Raw genomic sequence first — 20,233 nt, 5'->3', positions numbered from 1 at the left:
GGCAGGCGGCAGGCGGGAATCGAACTCATACGGAAGTGGCTTCAGATTCTCAGTGCTGTGCTTTAACCCGCTGCGCCACCAGGGAGGGCCCACTGAGGTTAATATTTTTAACCAAATTCTTTCCAGACACAAGACTGTGTAGCACAGGTTTTATGCAGGGTAGAGAGGAATGTAAAATACAGGGGATTATATCCCTCTTTTATGTGCCTCTGCATGCACACATGGATGTATATGCGCTCCAGTTTTTGTAATAGTGGGTGCCTGGGGTCCAGGCAGGACTGAGAGGACTATTTTGACTCTATAGCACCGCTGCTGGCTTCAAAGTTGAAATACTACTGAGTGTCAAAAGAACTCGTAACAAATTCTCACCCAGTATAAACCTAATGGAGAGCCAGGTTCTTCTACATAACAGTTAAGACAAAACACCAGGATTCCTGTTATCTTGCCCTTGGTGAGCCTCAGATAAGGCTTTGTGGAACCTTTAGAGTCTGTGTTTAATGCCAGTCTGCATTATTCAAGTTCCAGTGAGGAGTCTGAGCAAGGAAAGAAGATAGCTTTGTTTTCAATTTATTTACATACTATGAAAAACTGAAATATGAATCCCAGCCATTGAATCTGTATATACATTTTTGGGACTTTTTTTTTTGCGAAATCAAAAGTGTATAGTTGAAGTCAAATGTAATAAATGCCACAGAAGTTCACATTTGCTTCCTTAGTTCACATTTCTTGGGACAAACATGAAACCTACCAAAATGTTTACTACTACCTTTTCTAGAATTAAAGAAAAGTCAACATTTTAGAATTTAGCACACTGGTTTTGAGCAATCTTGTTTGGTTGTGTTCTGACTTGCTTTAAGAGGACATCCACCCTAGTACCAGAAAGTTGGATGTATTCTTAAAAAAATGTCAAAGGTAACCAAAGTTAAGACTAAGGCCAAGAAATTTATCAGGCCCTCAGCTGAGTATAAAGAGAAATTGGAGTCATTATCTTGAATCATCATTTTTCAATTGGTCCAGAGGAACAAATGTTATGAATGCAGAAAGTATGACATAAAGAATATTGGACGCAGGTGAGGGCACTATATGTTGCAAGCTCAATATATTTCATTTACAGTTTTTTTTTCAAAAGTGTAGCTAAAATGAATTTCAAATAAGTGGATGTGTTAAGTTTCTTCTGTATTAATCAGGACCGCCCCCCAAAAAAAATACATTTCATCTCACTGGAATTTGAGAAGGCATATGCAAAATATTCTTTACTTATTATCTAATTTCTTTCTCAACAGAGATATAATGTCTAGGTTTTATTCCCTGACTTTCTATATTAGTTGAAAAAAATCATAGGTAGCTCTTTCATCAAAGTTTTTGTGAAATACATTATTTTTCAGTAGAAGTAAAAATGGTTGAACTGCAGTAGTGTATTATCTCTTAATAGTAGCAAAAAAAATGCATGTCCTCCTAAAAACTGGCTCTGTATATATATATATATATATATATATACATATATATGCCACATTAAATATACTTGTCTCTGTCTTCAATACAGTTATTTGAATGAAGACTGGACCAATATTGTCTTGAGCAACACTGTAAAGATCATTACATATTACAGATTCTTTTTTTTTTTTAAAGATTTATTTATTTATGCACACAGAACTGGAGTATAGGCCAGAGATGTAGGGGCAGTGACAGGATTCACCAGAGACAGAGTGGGGAGCAGAACAGGCAGATGGATGAAGGACACTGCTGAGGGGGAACAGTAGGCAGGTCAGGAGAGGTCTGCCGTGCCATGTGGGTCACCTCCGGGGCAGATGAGGGTCAAACTCATTCAGGAGTGGCTTTAGCTTCTCAGAGCTGTGCTTTAACCTGCTGTGCCACCAGGGAGGGCCCACATATTACAGATTCTTAGTCCTTATCTTTGCTGATCTCACAGAAGCCCTGCATTCAGAAATGGTCAAGCTCAGAAATTTGAGAAACATTGGAAAAATTCAGCAAGGCACAATAACTGAATGTCACAAGTCCATATTTATACCTAAGGAAGATTTTGTAGCTATTGGGGGCTAAAAATGAAAATTGAAAAGAATGCATATTAAGTTACCAAAAATGATGTGTCTTGACCCAATTTGGTAAGACCATGTGGTTTGAAGCACTGAGTAGTTGCAATTTTATTTTTTCATTCCCAAACCTAGTATCTGCTAATCTATGTTGGACAAACTAACATTGTTTGTAAACAATGTTAATATTCTTAGAAAATACAATGACAACAAAAATAACATTAGAAATTATAATCACCCAAATACTTTATGTAAGTATAAGTTCTTAATTGATCAATTTGTGGAACTGAAGGAATGCAGATATATTCGCAGACTAAATATGAAAAATTTTCCCACCAACGGGATTCATCCAATATTACTTTCTTCTTCCTATGCAAATATTTTGCCTTCTCTATCTTCACATGAACAGCTCATTCTGATCCATGGTGGTCTCATTTAAAATATCACTTTTTAGATAAATGTTTCCTACTCAATCTATCCTAATCCTCCCCCCATCCTCTTTTGCCTACATTAGAGTTAACTTTAACTCCCCATCTATTTCTTTCACATGTCACAGTAATTTAAACTATATTTAAGAACCTTATACAAGTCTTACTTACTAGTCTGTAATCTCCTTGAGAACAAACAATTATATCAACCTTTACATACAAAGTCTAGCAAATGTTAGTATCTCAAAAACTACTTCAGGAGTGAGTCAGTGAATGAGTGAATAAATGAATGAACGAGTGAAAGTTATAGATGCTGATGTTGGAGGTATCCTAAGATAGGAAACTCATGTGGTCAAACATGCCTTCAGAAAGTAACTCTTAACTGTAGGAATATGAAAACCAGATGTAAGAGATCATGTAAGGATACTGGAGAAAGGGCAGTGAGGGGCTGATGGTAACAATAAAGAAAAAAGGACAAATGTGCGACTTTCAAAGTAGGTAAATAATACAATGGACATAAACTACAAAGATTGTAGATTATGGCTGACTAAGATGACTATGAGGATTTAGTCATTCAACAAATAGTTAGGAACATAACAGGGAGGCATACTAACTGTTATCGTGGTGGTTACAGGCTAGAGAAAGGGATGTTTGGTAATACATACATACATGTAACTGACCATTTCATCATAGCAGAAATAAGTGCTACAGAGGAAAAAAGTAACTAGGAGTATGATACTGTCTTCAGTGGAGAAGGGGAAATACAGAAGAAGAAGCAAATTTGGAGGAAGAGGAAGACACTAATTTCCTAGTAATGTGCTGTTATTATTTCTTGCCAATTCTTTCCTATGTGCTAATGATCACATGCAAAAATGCTCTAAACACATCCACAGAATATTATTACTAGTACTCCTCTGTGTCACTCATCCTCTCTCAGTAGAGCCCCTCAGACACAGTCTCTAAAAACAGCACAGAGCATGATCTAGAAGCACAAACATGACTTCTGGGAATGAGCTGTGTGATCTTGCCCTTCAATAACCCTTTTGACAAATGAAGGGTATTACATGAAGTCATTTACTTAAAAATATTAAAATATGAATTTTTAAAAAACAGCTTATTTAACTGTTTTATAAAGAAAGAAATTAGAACAGATGATCACTAATGTTTCATCCAGCTCTGCAATTATGTTTTTGTTGCTCAATAGCTAGCTGCTGACTTTATTTGATTCCTTTGGCATGCTCAGTTGATGACATGCTGGACATACTTTGTTCATTTCTTCAGAAGGTTTGGCGTGCAGGTCTCAGCGTCATGCAACAATGGCTGGGCTGGGAGCCATTCTGAATCCTCAGGTGGGCTGCCAAGGGCTTCGGAGGCACCATGTCATCTGGCACACACCATTCTGGACTGTGCCTGGGTTCAAATCCATTATGAATTAATTAATAAAAAGATCAGCTATTGTGTTATCAGGAATTACTGAAGTCCCATGAAGTAGAAACCTGGACTAAGTAAATATAAACATAAGCCAGCCCAAATCAAAATAAATACAAATGGTGGTGATGATGATAATGATGATGGGAATGTGTGTGGGGAGAGAGACCCAGGAAGAAGGGACAAGGTCGAGCAGAAGTCTAAAGCTAGAATACTGTTAACAAACTGAGGAGTTTGTTTTTAAAATGGTTAACATCTCTTTTTTCTGCAGATTGTTACCTGAGCTAAACACTCTAGTAATCTTCATGATGACAAAAAGACTGACAAATCTGTCAAGAATGATTTAAGTGCATGTGAAGTATTTCTTGTTCTAGGTGAATAATAAATATTTTTGTGTTTATTCTACTTGTAGGCAAATGTTTTCCTAATTAGTAGAATGCTCTACCCTTTAAGTTATTTCTATGTCCTTCAAAAGATAATCATGATATGTATGAAACATGAAAAAAATGAAGTTATAAAATTAAAGTACTGTTTCAAAAATATAGACTAAATTTCTCTAACAGTTCAGAAAGGAAGATGGACCTGTGATAGAAAATAAGGAAAGAAGGCAGAGCTTGATAGAAGGGTTATAGGGTTTTGAAAGAAAGAAGAATCACATTAATGAAGGTCTAAGGATGAGTCATGGAGGAGAATTTGTTTGAGAGCTGGGACAACCAGGCAGGTTATACAGGGAAGAGCTCTTGAGGACCTTAAAAGTAAAGCCATGGGGGCTATCTACAGGTATAAAGCAGTGAGTGATAGGATAAAAATGGAGTTTCATGATGCCTAGCTCAAAATAATTTTCAAATAAAAATTGTCAAATTGATGTAATACTTTTAAGTGCAAAAGGATGATATACTTTAAAATACTCTTTCCTGGCCCTCCCTGGTGGTGCAATGGGTTGGGACACAGCATTGTAAGCTAGCCAAAGCCACTTCAGTGTAGGTTTGATCCCTTGCTCAGGGGTGATCCTCATGGTTCTGCAGATATCTCCTGTTTCAACCACTGCTCCCCTCAGCAGTGTACTTCATTGACCTGCCTGTTCTGCTCCTCACTCTATCTCTGGTGAATCCTCTAACAATGGGTTAAAGCACTGCACCATGAAGCTCTCAGAAGCCACTGCAGCACGAGTTCAATCCCCAGCTGGGGAGCTGACCCACATGATGTGGCAGATCTCTCCTGACCCACCTGCTGCTTCCCTCAGCAGTGTATTTCAGTATATTCACCTGTTCTATTCCCCACTTTGTCTCTGGGGAATCCTCTCCAGACTTCTGACCTGTACCCCAGTTCTGTAGGCATAAATAAATATATCTTTAGGAAATTTTTTTTTCCTTAAGAAGAGTGAAACATATGATGGGGATATTCAGACATCATTTTTGCCCTTCCCATTATAAAATATCAGTTTAATTTAGTATCTAATATGCATTTATCTGTTCAACCTGTCAAAGACAATGGTTTGATTAAACCTTTGGGAAAAAGTAATTTTTTGAGAAGAAACTCCTTCGGAGTCAAGAGATGCCAATCACCAGTGAGGGACAGGTTGGACAGGTAGATTGACATTTGCATGGAAACAGAGCTGCCATTTTTATGACTGTAATGGAAAATACGAAAAATTACATTTATTAATATCACCAATCTCTGAAAGAAAAAGAGTCTCAAAATTCTTATCCATTATCTTCATTTTACTTTTTATTCTGAGAATTTCTACTTATCAGATAATGAAGAAGACAGGATAAAGTTCAGATTCATCGATTTTCTCTTCACTCTTTTGTTTAAGAGACAGACTCCTTCCTAGCTTCAGATAACAGTGATATAGAGATTTGGTCTCATTTTAAAGGTAGCACAGAATTTCTGCTGCCCAGTACCTGGAGACAGGATAGATGTTTACCTTGCAAATTTGAAGATTCATTATCAAGGAAATTCAAGGAGAAGCAGTACCTTTGTATTTATTTATTTGGACAAACTCACAGAGCGAGCGGCTGCATATATATCTTCATTCATGAAGCCCACGCATTCAGAATCCTCTTCTTCTACCCTTGCTGTGGTAGGAGAGTACCACCATTGCTGTCATCACTGTGAGAACTCAAGGATGACTATACCAAAATGTCCAGCAATTCAAATGGATTCCTTGGCTCTTCATTCTTGGGCTGACCTGCCCACTGGGCTGGACCAGCACCTTGTACAGGATAAAAATGACATTTGTTGACAGAGAGTACACTTTCCTTACTTTCACATCAGGTGTTATAGAAACAAAAATGTATCTAGGTGGGAGATGTAGATAAAAGCAAAAGTAATTCCTGAGAATCCAGGAGTTCTACCTAAAAGCATATTTGCAGTGTCATATTTTCTACACTTCTTTTCTTTACACACACACACACACACACACACACAACTGAATTCTTTGGTTAAGCCAATTAAACTTCTCTTTCATTGAACTAATCTTTGTAGTAGGAGAGCATTCTTTTGTTTGATGCATCCATGTCTCTTTTGGCATTGCAGCAGGATCTACAAGAGAATGCACTGAGTAAAAGTAAAATTGAGCCAGACAGTCTGAGTTTAAGTTCTAGTTCTGACACTTAGTGTTTCTATGACCTTGGGCAAGTCACTTCATTTCCTCTTTGCTTTCATTTACTCCTCTGCAAACAGAAATAATACAAATGCTCACCTCCTCTGTTTATCAGAAAAAAATAAATGAATTGGTATGTTTAAGTTTCTTGGGGAAATCTAGCACTTAACGAGAGTTGTCAGCACATAAGCTCTTATTATGATTTGATCAATTGGAACCTTTATTATTCAGCCATTGAGTGCCCATCATGTGACAGGTACTAGTCTAGAAACTAGGGACACCAAAATGAACAGTGTAAGCTGATGGTGCTTACACTGTACTGGGTGGGTGGGGGAACGGAGTAAAGTGATAAACCAAAAACATATATGTAAACATCATTTCAGAGAATGACCACACTTCAAGGAAAACAACAAAGGGTGAGGCCACAAGAGGTAAGTGGGCTAGCCTTCAGTGGGTGGGTAGAGAGCTCTCTCTCAGTTGCACTGTTGCTGAGACCTGTTACATAGCCTGTGTATGAAACACTAAGCAGAAGTAGCCCATGGCAGTCTTGAGAATCTCAATCTAAATTCAAATCCTCAATACAATTTCTGCTTTAGCACTACCAGTGCTGTTTACATACCATAGACACATTTAAGATGGTGAACAAGACATTTCAAAAAAAAAAAAAAAAAGTGGGACTCCACCCTATACACAGTCACCCTCAAACTTAGGCACCAAGAATCTGAAAGGGACCCTTTCCAAAATCTCATCTTGGTCAGGCAGTTCAGACTCCAGACACCCATGTCCTGTCATCAGTCAATGTCAGGAAATTTTTAGAAACTATTTCCCAATCTACAAGGACAGGAGGTGGAGGAAATGGGAAAGAGAGAGAGGGAGGAAGTTCTGCTCCTTGGTAAATGATGGAAATCAAGGAAAACATTACTACTTGTGTTTGTTCAGTCCAGGCACCTAAGAATTTTGATGTAGGGGGAATAAAGGCTGTTATCTTGTGGAAATGGAACAAACTTCACTGGGCTGGAATGTTAGCTTGACTCCTGTGGGAAGAACACAAGCTGTATTTGCAAGTGGCCACTGCTATTTTTCATTGGCAATAGAAAATTTTTCCATGCACTAGGCTATTTTCATTTACAAAATATCCTTATGTCCATATATGATACATGTTTGCTTAATCCTGTTTCCCAACTCAGAGTCTTGAAAGATGTCACTCTTAGCCCAGCAACTCTGCTGCTTTTCTCTTGGTAGATGCCTTCTCATCTCTCTGACATATTTTTCTCAGAGATCTAGCTTGTGGCCACTTTATTAAGTAGGTATTCCCATCACTCTACTGCCCAGGACTTAGACCTTTCATTTCCACTGGAACACTCCCCAATATGTCATTAAGCACACATTTGCTTGCTTCCTTTTGTCTGGCTTTCCCACTTGACTGCAGAGTCTACAAAAAAGGCAGCACCTATGTCTATTTTACCTACCAACACCTACCTGGAGTTTCACCAAGTGTTTGACACATAGGTGTTCAACTTGTGTTAAGTAAAAGGGTACACACCACAACCCTGAAGGTGGTCATTGCCACAAATGAAGAAGCTGAGTTTCGAGGGACTGAGTGCTTTGCCCAGAGTCACGCTGCATGTCCCTGGTGGTGCAGCTGATACTCTATCTCAGGGCTTCTGATATTTAGTTGTGGGGTGCTTTCTACTACATACCACACAGAAGGTAGCTCCTTAATGACACCAAAGAGATTGGGATTTGCAGGGATCCCAGTAGGAGGCAGATTAAAATAGATGATGCTTCAGAGTCAGTATCCCTGAGATCTTTACCACAAAAAGAGCCAAGGAACACTGGCCAAAAAAGTTGCTACACATCTCCAAGTCCTACAGCTGGTACAGAGGGGCTGTTGAAACCTGTACTTTGGGGTTGGATCTATGGTTCAGATTCCAGTGAAACCACTAGCTAGCTCCCTAACTTTGGGTAAGTAGCTAATGTTTGCATTATTTTCTTCATCTTTAAGGTGGGAGAAATAGTTATATAAAATATGCCCAAAGTATAATGGGAATACATAAAAAATTAAAGCAATACTGAAGGAACCTCTTAATATAATCTCTTCTATATAGAAAAAAACTCTCTCCTGACTATCAGGGTGGTAATGAAGATTTAAAAAATAGTTTTGGGGGACACTTAACCATGCTATTATCCTTGGATAGGGTGATTTATTCAATCTAAATGTTTATATCCCCAAGCTATAGACCAAACTACTTTATGCATTGCCATTTTGCTTTACATGTGTCTCTGTATCATTATACTTGTGAATGGCTACATGGTTTTTTTTTTTTTTTTTTTTTTGCAAACGTTTTCTACTGCTGCACACCCAGCATTAGGGCTTGAGATGCAATATGTCAGGTGAAAATGAAAAACACATGTTTTTTTCAGCACTTGGTTCCAAGCATTCTTGGGTTTCCAAAAAACACAGATTTGAGAATATGAATGTTAAATAAACTAGGCTAAAATGTAGGTTTCCACTTGCTCCTGTCATTGCCTTGGGAATAGAGAATTAATCAGCTGGTTTCATAAGTGAGCAATGTTTGTTCTTTGCATGGGTTGGGTGGTACTACAAAATCATCACAAATTAAAGTCCTTCATCAGATTGGGGTGCTTGGCCTGAGAAAGATACAATTTAAGACAATTAAGACAGCTAATCATTTGATAGAAGGGACAAATGGGTTATGCCAATGAATATGACAGAAAAATATTATTAGATCCATAGAAGCATACTTTCTAGCAAGTCAAACTATTCAAGCAGGCATTCCAGAAGCAAAATGACACAGGGCTGGGAGTTTATGGTAAAAACAAAATGGGGTTGAAGCAGCCCGTCATCTCTCAGGGATGTCGGAAGTGTTCCATTGGACAGGAAGGTTGACTGGGGAGGCCTGTGAAGGAGCTTCTATCCTCAAGAGACCATGGTTTGGTGTATCATATCTACCCTTCCAATTTGACATTCCTTGGCCCATCACTGGTGAAAAGTTCTATGTTGATGGAAGCGCAAACAATACTTCCATGAATCATCTTTGACTGATGGTGGAAACTCAGTGCAGCAAAAGAACCTTCAAATATGAGTGAGGCCTCTGATAAAGGCTAACTGTTGTCACTATTTAGACACCTTCCCTTAAACAAAGTTGAGACAACTAGTCAAAATAGTGGAATCAGGAAGGGCCAAAGCTTTGGGAAAACTGGTGAGCCTAAGAAGCAAACATTCCCATAAGGACAATATGGTAAGGGGTGCCTCCTTACTCTAGAAAGCTGATGAGTTTTCTGAAAGCAACACAAATTGCTCAGTCCCCCACTGTCCAACTATCTTTTGGAGGAAAGAAACTCCCTGCTAGCCAGCCGCCTGCTCACGTGTGAACAGTTGTTTGTTGGCTGCCCCAGAGCCTCTCTGCTCTGCCTATAGAGACCAGAAGAAGAGGTCAGGAACCAGCAGCAGCTGAACCACTTGGCTGACCTGTACTCTGAGTGCGTGATTCCAGTACAACTCTCCAAGGGAAGGGAGGAGGTAGAAAGAGAATGGAGCAATAACTTAGTCATCTGGATTTCCCTACAGGGCCTGTCTCTGTGTGCCTAACCTCCATCTCTCTTTCTTAACATACTCTAATGGCTTAAGATCTGTATTCTGGCATTTTTTTTTAATGCTGCATGCCTGCTAGAAACTTCTCTATGGGTTATGCATGTATTATCTCATTTAATCTCTGAACTGTTTATGAGTATTTTTTTATGATGTCAACTTTCAGAAATCTCAACTGAGTTTCCATTTGGTTCAAGATGACACAAAAACCAAGTAGTTTATCCACCATTTAAACAGGTAGCCTGATTTTAAAATGTGTACTGACTCTTATTTGCTACCCATTGATTCGGTAGAGCAAGGTGACATGGAGAGAGGAGGTTTTGGAAGTTTAATCTATGATTTTGTATTTTTTTTTAAGATTTATTTATTTATTCATACAGAACTGGGGTACAGGCCAGAGGCTCAGGGGCGGTGAGAGGCTTCACCAGAGACAGAGTGGGGAGCAGAACAGGCAGATCGACGAAGTACACTGCTGAGGGAAGCAGTGGGCGGGTCAGGAGAGGTCTGGCTCGCCATGTGGTCTCCTCCGGGGCAGGCGGCAGGCGGGAATCGAACTCATACGGAAGTGGCTTCAGATTCTCAGTGCTGTGCTTTAACCCACTGCGCCACCAGGGAGGGCCTGATTTTGTATTTTATATTTGTTTGTTTTTAATGTAGTGAAATCTCTTAATAGCCAATGCCTACGGAATGATCTTTCCCCCTGAACTCTGCATAAGTCAGGGCTGATCCACCAGCTCCTCAACTATTACTGGAGTGCCTGGCTGTGGCAGGGACTTAGGGCAATGTTACTGCATGAAAGTCCACAACCAAGGAAATGCCTAATGGGATTCTGTTAACAGAATTGTCCTGTCTAGTAGGAATTTTCTGGAAAAGCCAGAATATGTTACATCAAAAGCACTACATTAGGCCATTTCTCATTTCTCACTTCAAACAGGTGCTGCTGTTTGACTCTCTAGGTCTCTATCACAACCACCAGGTTCTCCTGACTCCAACTGGAACCGAGCTCACTTTCCTCTTGCCCCAATTGTCTTCTGGTTGCTGGTTTTCAATAGTGACCCTGACACCTCCACACTCCCAAAGCGACTCAATCTGCGAGTTTTGTACTATGCCGTATGTCAATTCTGATTTCTTCAACACCCAGTCTGTGTCAGGTATGGTCATGGAAATGAGTTCTTTCCAGCCTCTTGGTTGGTTTCAGGTTGAAGTCAAACTGGAACATCTCAGTGGTGAAGCACTTTGGCCTCCTGCAAGGATATGACCAGAGGAGGTCCAGGGGCAGGGTCACTTTTACAGCACCATGAGCTTCATCCTTTCCCTTTAATCTGGGAATGACCATAACTGTGTAGGAAAAATCCCTTCTCACATTGCATGAGACAGGTCATGGGAATGACAATTAGCCATTTAAATGAATTTTACATATTTCTGAGCCAAGGCCTTTCAGGGTCTTGGTATTCAAATTTAAGCCAAAAGATTAATTTAGCCCAGCGTTTCTTAACCATGACCTCATATTAAATAAAATAAAAAAAAATTGCTGATGCCTGGGCTCCACCCCAGAAGAAATGATTCAAATTTTCTAGAGTGGGTACAAGTTGAGGTATTTTTTTTTTTAAATCTCCCCAAATAAGAGCACGACAGAGCCAGGACTCAGCCACTCTTCAAACTATTGTTATGGGCTCCCTTTTATCCAATACAAAAAATTGAAACTCAAGTTAATTTGAAAAATCCAGGGGATTTTACAATTTTTACCACTTGATATGGCCTATCAGAAACTCTAAGCCCATAATAACAAGGCAACAGAGATAGAGATTTTGGAACAAACACCCTGCTTCCAGGGCAGATGAGAAGGAAGAAAGATTACGTGAGCCACCATAGTAATTATGAAAAACCAGACGTCCTGGCAGAAGGCCAGGGGTGTGGCAGGACGGCCAGGGGTGGAGGAAAAGAAAAATTTTAGGAAATTAGAAATTTTAATAACTTTGACCGTCAAGGGCTGCAATTGGATGTTTGAATTGTTTCTAACATATTGCAAGTCTTGAGAGAAAAAACAGATGAGAACAGAAACTCCTGAATCACATTCTGGCTGCTTTTCATTTCTCAAGCTCAGAACAGAAAGGAAATGAAGTCTTCCTGGGACTCCGTTCCCCAAATCTGATTGAGGACCCCCAACAGGCTCCCTTTCTGAACACCAGGGGGAGTAAGACATATTCAGCATCACTCACGGGGTCTTTCTGTAGAGCAGAAGAAAGGGTAAATTACTGTTTCAATGTCTTCTTGAATAGACTCTTCCTTCTCTCTCTGGTTAAGGAAAATCTTTTTGTTGTCATTCAGAAGAGTAAGTAAACATCCTTTAAAAGCAATAGCAATCACCCACATTTGAAGTGGCACCGAAAGGGGCGAGTTGAGAGCCGAGGCTGTTTTGACTCTCTGGGTTTGAATCCCAGAAATAGCACTTACTGATGTGTTACCATTCCTTAACCCCTCAGAGTTATGTTTTCTTGTTTGGAAAATGAGCATAATAATAGAATATGAGGATAATAACCAACCTTAAGGATGGTCATGAGAACTGTTAGTTTAACACACGTAAAGCTTAGAAGAAAGCTTGGTTCTAGTAAGCAATTCATAATTGCTATTAGCTAGTGCTATGATTCAGGGACTGCCATGAGATGTTTGTTTGAAATTTGAATCCTTTCATATCTCAGCCACTCCAGCTTTTTATATTGAAAGTCATACAGCTCCAATAGCAGGAATGATAAAACCAGTGAAGTGTTTGACAAGAAGTGGGAATGGAAGACAGAAAAACGGCATTTCTCACACACAAATAAAGGTCACGTATTCTAGTGACCTGTAACATAAATAGATAGAAAATAATAAATTATATCCTCATTAAAGGGTTAATTTATCTCTTTAAATAGAAAGTAACATCTCCCAAAGAATGAATTAATAAAACGGTGAGTGTACCAAAAAGAAGGCAGTCATCTATTAGAATGTCACGGTAAATTTTCCCCAGAGGATATAAGAAATTAGGTGAAGAAAAGGAGTGTATGATATTTAGTGACAACTTATGTACATTTTCAGTCTGACAACAGTCAAAAAGACTGACAGTAGTCGTGTCACGAACACGTATGAGCTTTTAAAATTCCACAAAATTGTTTTGATTGAAACAGATTAGTCTCTATGATGTGACGTCATTTGAATGAACTGAACATCCAATGAGGAAGCTTCGGGTCAGTTCCCCCACATGAGCACTGATGGGCATTTTCCATGGATGGAGGCCATGGAATAAACATTGCTGGATCAAACATTCCTGACGACGAGGGAGAACTCCGCTCGCATGTTTTCTCGTACTAGTGCACATAACTTTTTTCCCCTGTGGATCTCCAGCAAGGCAAGGCAGTTGCCTCTGCTGTGTGGAATTCAGCAAACAGCAATGCACCGCCAGTGACCACACACTCACATCTGGATGAGGTTTTGGCTGACTGAGTTTGGGGATTTTAACATCAGCCATTAACATGGATCCCCTTCTTTTTGCCTATATAAGTCAACTTTGAGATCCACAGGGTAGAATTTTTTTTTTTTTTATCCCTCCATGTTACCAAGCTCTGAGAGGAGGAGAGTCAGAAGGAGAGAACAACTCTCCTGTCCTCTGTGCCTCTTGTAGTTGGTGGTACCAAAGTCTGGCAAGAAGCCAGAATCATTAGGAGGGGAGTCTTTAAGAATGGAGTGAAGCTCAGTTTTCCACTGCCCTGTCAAATGTGTGGGGACATTTCACATGTACAGTCAGCATAAAGATAAATGACCGGACAGAACAGTGGTTCTGAGGGTGGCCTGGGCCTAGACTTGTGTCCAGCTTCGCACCTTCTTGGCCTGCAACTTGAATTCCATTACTCAGTGCCCTGCACATCATTCCGCATATGTAAAATAAGGGAAGAATAGTCTGTACCTTATAATGCTGTCCTGAGAATTAAATAGGATGGTGACTATACTGTATTATTAAAGTCTCACACAAGCCCTTTGAGGTGGGTACTACTGTCCTCATTTTGATGATGAGAAGCTGAGATTCAGAGATGTCATAAAATTGTCCCACAGTCACCCAGCAGGACTGGCCAACTCTGTAGCCAGTGCTTTGCACCACAGCTCTCTGCACTCGCTGTCCTGTATTGAAAAATCCCAGAAACTTAGGACTCATGGGCTCTCAGACCATTTGAACCAGCCCTTCCTTTTACAAGGGGGTAATAAATTGAACATTTTTAGGTGTGAGACTAAACTAACTTGGACTAAATTGAGGGTGGAAGTTGAGTAAGGAAATCAGTTCTTCAGCTCTCAACCCAGTGGGTGGGTTTCCCTCTGTTGGCGACACCACCAGCAAGAAAGACATGGAAAATGGTGAAAAATATCCAACTTAGACACAACTATCAAAACTGCAGGAGTGGGGGATAAAGTGTGGAGGTAGTGTGGTAAAGAAAAAACTGCTATTTTGTACAAAGCCTGTGAGTTTGCTATCTAAAAACTTGGTTTGAAGTGATATAAAATCCAACCTTTTAGAATTGTAAAAAATTTGAGATTTCCAAATCTGTTACTATTTATTAATTGTTCATTAAATAGCTGTTTTCAAGGTAACAAAAGTCTCAGCCAAACCAAAAAAGCTATTACAAGTGTAAATAGAATATTAATCCACAAATTCTCAGTTGTTCTTCCCTGATTGTAACATTGGCTTCAAATATAAACACCGAAAATTTTAGGAAGAAAATTAAAATAAGTGAATTGCTATATGCCTACTTCTTTTCTGACTTTAGAATTTACACAATTAAACCTACAGAGAGAAAGGGTTTTACTTACTGAACTGGTCTCAACATCCAAGGTTCATGTATACACTGGTTTGTGCATTCAAGAATGCTTTGTCTAGCTGTATGATTTCAATATAACCTGGTTTAGATTGTATACCTGTAGAGGGCAGCATGCCATATTTATTTAATGGAAGGATCCAGAATCTCTACTAATGCTAATGTGGTTTTCAGCATCATTATGATCTTCACCATCATCACTGTTCTTACCATATTCTTGAATTTTGACCTTAGGGAACATTTCTACCTCAAAGTTGCAAGGTCAGCAACAATATATTATCTTTCCCCCTAATGGATATTAATGGTGTTCATTTTTTTCCTAGCATTAATTTACTTAAAATCATACTCTCCTTCTTCTACACTACAAAACTCCTCTACTATGTAAGATGCTGGCATAAATTTCTCCCACTCTGTATTTAAATAATTGAAAACATTTTAACACATCATGCAGAGAACAATCGCTAACAGAGAGAGCTGTGGCCAGAGGGATCAAATGGAAAGAAAGTTCCTCACCAAGATATGTTTCTACTCACGTTAGCCTATGGTCAGAAACACTGTCTGTAGAATATGTTTCTTTAAGAGTCTAAAAATAAATTAATCTGTAAGTGACTTTGCTGTAATACATACAGTGAGTCAGATGAAGGAGTAAGAGCCATTTATAGATAGTGAACTGAACACTGGCCTGAGACAACCATTTAACCCTTAGCAAACAGGAAGGGGGCATTGCACATGGTACAGACTTTGATCTGTAAAGCTTAAAATATAAAGCTTTGAAATATAAAGATTTCATTAGAATGCTCTAGCTAAAAATACTAGAATATGGCTAGAGGCGACCACAAAGTCAAGACATTTACTGAGAGACAAACAGTGGGAGTGTGCACTAGTGCACACTCATGAGTGACACTCAGGCCCAAGTATGCTAGAGATATGCCTTCACACACAGGTCAGTGGACAATATACCGAGGGCAGAGTGTACACTCTCATTCTGTTCCTCCTATAAAGAAGATAGAAGTATTTATTTTATTCCACAATCATTTACAATGGATTTGTGTGACCATAAGAATATCACTTGACATCTCTGAGACTCAGTTTCTTCATCTATGAAATGGAGCTAAATGCAGCCCCTATTGCAGGGGGTTGATGTAAAGATGTAGTAAGATAGGCACCCAAAGCACTCTGCACACACAGTGAAGCCTTCATGTCAGCTACAGCTCTGTTCTCCACAGTCCTGACCCTTCCAGGGTGGTGCTGTTGCCCTGTCTTTGGGGGCCCCTTAATTGTAGAGCATGGTTGCTCACTAGCTCTTGTAAGGAGCAGGTGTGAGGACTACAGGTTGGAAAGGATAAGACTGTTCTTTCTGCTCTTGATTGAGTGATGTAATGAACATTTCTAAGGGGATGTGTGATTGGAGAGGAAAAGGAGGGTGCATGCATGCATGGTGTGTGAATGTGTGTGTGTGTGTGTGTATATGTGTAAGAAAAAAAAGAGGAACAGAGACAGAGAGAGAGGAGATGGGAGAGTACACATTTGTGTGTAAGAATTTACAGAGAGACAAAAAGAATTGCCACCCTGCTCACCCAGTGATCACTCACACACAAACATATCCACATTGCCTGCACACAAGTGGAGAGCTGCATAGTGATTAGGACTTTGTTTCACAGTGCTCACCATTGACCTCCGCTCTGCTCGCACAATATTTTCTTGGCCCTTGTACAAATAGAACCCACCTGAGACGTCCTAACCACCTACTTGATAAAAAATTGGCAGCAGGTATTAGAAAATCCCACCACAGTGCTTGGATCAGTCTACTCCATTGATAAAGTTTATTTAGATTATAGGCTCTCCTTCACTTCAGACAATAAATCAGCCATTCAGCTTGCATTTCCCTCAGGATCTGTATCACCCTTACCACCTGGAGCTGCAGACAGGCTGCATGCTGGCATGACAGCACCATCCCGTTTTTCAGGTGTGGCCCCAGGCTCACACACGGCATTTGTGTCTGGAGGTTGACTTCACAGCACAGACACATTCTGCTGCTCTGGGGGGTGAGGTCATGGTGCTAGCATGAATTTTGCACTCTTTTAGATGAATGGGGTTAGATTCAATCCACTGACCTTGATCAGGAGGCTCGTTTAAAACAAAACAAACAAAGGAACTCCACCACGCAGGCAGCCTCTCTGTTCAGAAGGTGACACTCCTGAATCTGGTCTGTGAAGTCCTGTCACATGAAAGTCTAGAAATAGCTATGACCTAAACTTCTAAACCCATTTAAAAGTGAATGGACACATTCCATTGTGATTGTATAGTGTTTAAAATCTATTTTGAGGCAAAGGGGATATTGTAAATACTTTCCTTTGTTCATAACATAACCCTAACTTTCTGGCTCTTAATGATTTTCAGTAACCAAGTATGCCAATAATTTTTTTACATACCACCTGACCTGGCTTACATTAATTTAACAGATTCATGACTCCCTGTGACCCCCAAATCCCCAAGGCCAGTCAAGACTAGATTGGACTTTGTCACTGCTCCTAGTCTGAACTTCTCCAGAGGCTGCCTTAGCCTCACTACTCAATTCCAAGGCCATTCAGCTCCAATGCTCCTGGGAGACACTGCCATATTAGGCACGTGAAATGTCCACATCATTCTAAAATTATTTTGGAAGGAGAGATATAACATAACTTTCTTATTAGCATTCATTTCCAAATTTGGGCTTATAGGTTTAAGTGGAATTCATGTTAGGGACTTCCCATTGGTTCTGTAAAATGTTAATGCCAACAAGCATTCTTTCATCTTTGATACCAACTGGATTACAGACTGTGTCCACTTTTCCAGAGAGTTCCCCTTTGGAAACAGCAATTTTCTGACATAGGACATGGCAATCAGTGGTGATACCTCCTGATTCTGCAGTGATTGGCTGGATAGGCTTATCATAAATTCAGATCAATCTATGAACTGCTTGCCAGACCATGATGATTCTAGAGGGCCATAAAAAAGTCAAAATGGGAGAAGCCTGGGGACAGACATGGGGAAATGAATCCATTGGCATTTCCTGGGTGTATGGTTCTTCAAATTCATAATATTCCCTTTTGAAGACAATGATGATTTTTTTTATTAGAAACCAGTTTTGTATGAACATACAGAGATATCAAGATATGGCCTTGGTGGGTGTGATTTTACAAGAAAAGTGAACTCTATAATTAATAGAATTTCCCTTAGAAATATTGATTTGGTTTAAAAGGGGTCACCTCTTCCCAAGTGGATTTAGTAATTGACGAAATAAAAGGAATTCCATACAAGGCCACTTTTCTGATTAGATTCAACACTTCAACAATATCAATACAAAGGCACAGGAGTAGTTATTTTTGGCATTCCCAAGGAGTAGTTTCCTTCTATTTCCGCTATTTCTATAAGCCTGACACCTGCCATTGACTACACCTATATGGTGTTAATTTTTGAGTTTTTCACTGATCAGTGGCTCCAGCTACATGTGTGATGGAGTAACTTTTATTAATTGTTTAAATCATACAATAATCTAAGCAAACTTATCCGGCATATTACATATTCAAGAATATTATATCAGAATATATTTGCTATTTGTAGGATTATGCCTCAGAGAGAGGCTTTCTGGGGACACTAATGTGCGGCTTAGTGAGCCATTCTATGCTACAGATACCAGAAGGCCAACCAAATGAGTGCTCACCTAGTAAGGCACCAGGGCTCAGTTGATAATTCTGAACAAAATGATTTGTCATGTTCATATCTTTTCTTATGGATTAATTTCTTATATATCAATAAATATATTAATATTTATTGATATTTTATTATCAATAAATATATTAGACTGCTGCACCCAGTCCAAAAGGTACTATTAGGCTTATGTCATATCATTCTTATGGACTAATGAGTTCTACAAGGAAGGCCTGAATAGTTGTATTAGCACAGATTTGCCCCTTATATTTAGAATGAGAATCAGAGTCAGGTATTTTCAATTTCCAGAATACAACAAATTCTGGCAAGGCTCGATCACATTGTCAGTGGAAATATAAAATGGTACCTCTAGAAAATAGTGTTGAAGTACCTCAAAAAATAAAACATCAAACTACAATATGATTCAGAAATACCACTTGTGGGTATTTATTTGAAAGAATTTAAATCAAGATTTTAAGATATATTAATATTATATCCATTATAGGACAATTCATAGTAACAAGATGTGGAAACAATCTAAATGTCTATTGACAGATAAATGGTTAAAGAAAATGTACATACACTCCTATATATGGGTTTTAAGAGCCAATGTGTATACACACACACACACACACACACACACATCCAGGAAACTATACAGCCATTATAAAGAAGGAAGTTTTCAATATACAAAACCAGAACATATTTCTTTTCAGAAACAGGTAATTATTTTTGAGCATTTATCCTGTGAAGTGCTACATATGTATTGCTTCACTAATCCTCATAAACAATAGAAAATTACTATTATGCACCATTTTTTCAGGTGAGGACATGGGCAAGAGCAGCTTAATCACATTCCGCAAGTCTCAGAACAGTAAGTGTTAGAGCCAGCCCACCTCTCTAACTGCAAGTAAGTTTTGCTTATCTCTGAGGCCCATCTTTATAACTACACAATATTGTTTCTATACATCAAGATTCATTCTCTTCAAATGAAGATTTCTTCAAGTCTAAAAAAAAAGCTTAAGTTTCACTTGTTCTAAATTGTCTTATGAGAAGATTGCAAAAGTTGTTCCTCTTATCTATTTCAGTTAAATGTATCTCTGGTCAAACCATAAGGATAAATTATTTCACCAACTTAAAAGTCATTTGTTCTGAGAATCTTCACAAAATCAAGTACCTTTTATTATAATAATGCCCACATTATACAGACATTTACAAGCTGGTGTCAAGTTTCATCTTTTAAAAAACCTCTTGCATTTGAGGTGTATGGATGAGGAAGCTTACCATTGGCTAGAAACTGTATAGGACACCTTTATATCATAAGCCACAAAATTGACAGTAATTTCTATAAGTATTTTTTAATCTGAGATAGGCAAAATAGTTTTTATTTCATAAATCTGAGGCTCAGGAAGTAGAACAACTAACCCAAGATCACACCCTCAGCCCATGACCACAACCCAGGTTGTTAGCAACATGTTTAGTCTTTTGCCTTCTGAGCCTGGGATTCCCCAAAACTTGGAAACACACTCTAAAGGTTTGCTTCTTTTCCATCTTATCGAAACATGGGCAGGCTCAGG

General features: G+C 39.0%; 1 protein-coding gene across 1 annotated transcript in view; it reads right to left on the bottom strand.

The window, feature by feature from the left end:
• The window catches only part of CREB5 (cAMP responsive element binding protein 5), a 385,106-nt gene that overhangs the window by 164,831 nt on the left and 200,042 nt on the right, over positions 1 to 20,233 (bottom strand). The gene's annotated exons all lie outside the window — the stretch shown is intronic.

This window comes from Condylura cristata, unplaced genomic scaffold (genome assembly GCF_000260355.1).
Source record: "Condylura cristata isolate star-nosed mole 26May11 unplaced genomic scaffold, ConCri1.0 scaffold00005, whole genome shotgun sequence".
NCBI lineage: Eukaryota > Metazoa > Chordata > Mammalia > Eulipotyphla > Talpidae > Condylura > Condylura cristata.
This window is presented reverse-complemented; position numbering and strand designations above follow the sequence as displayed.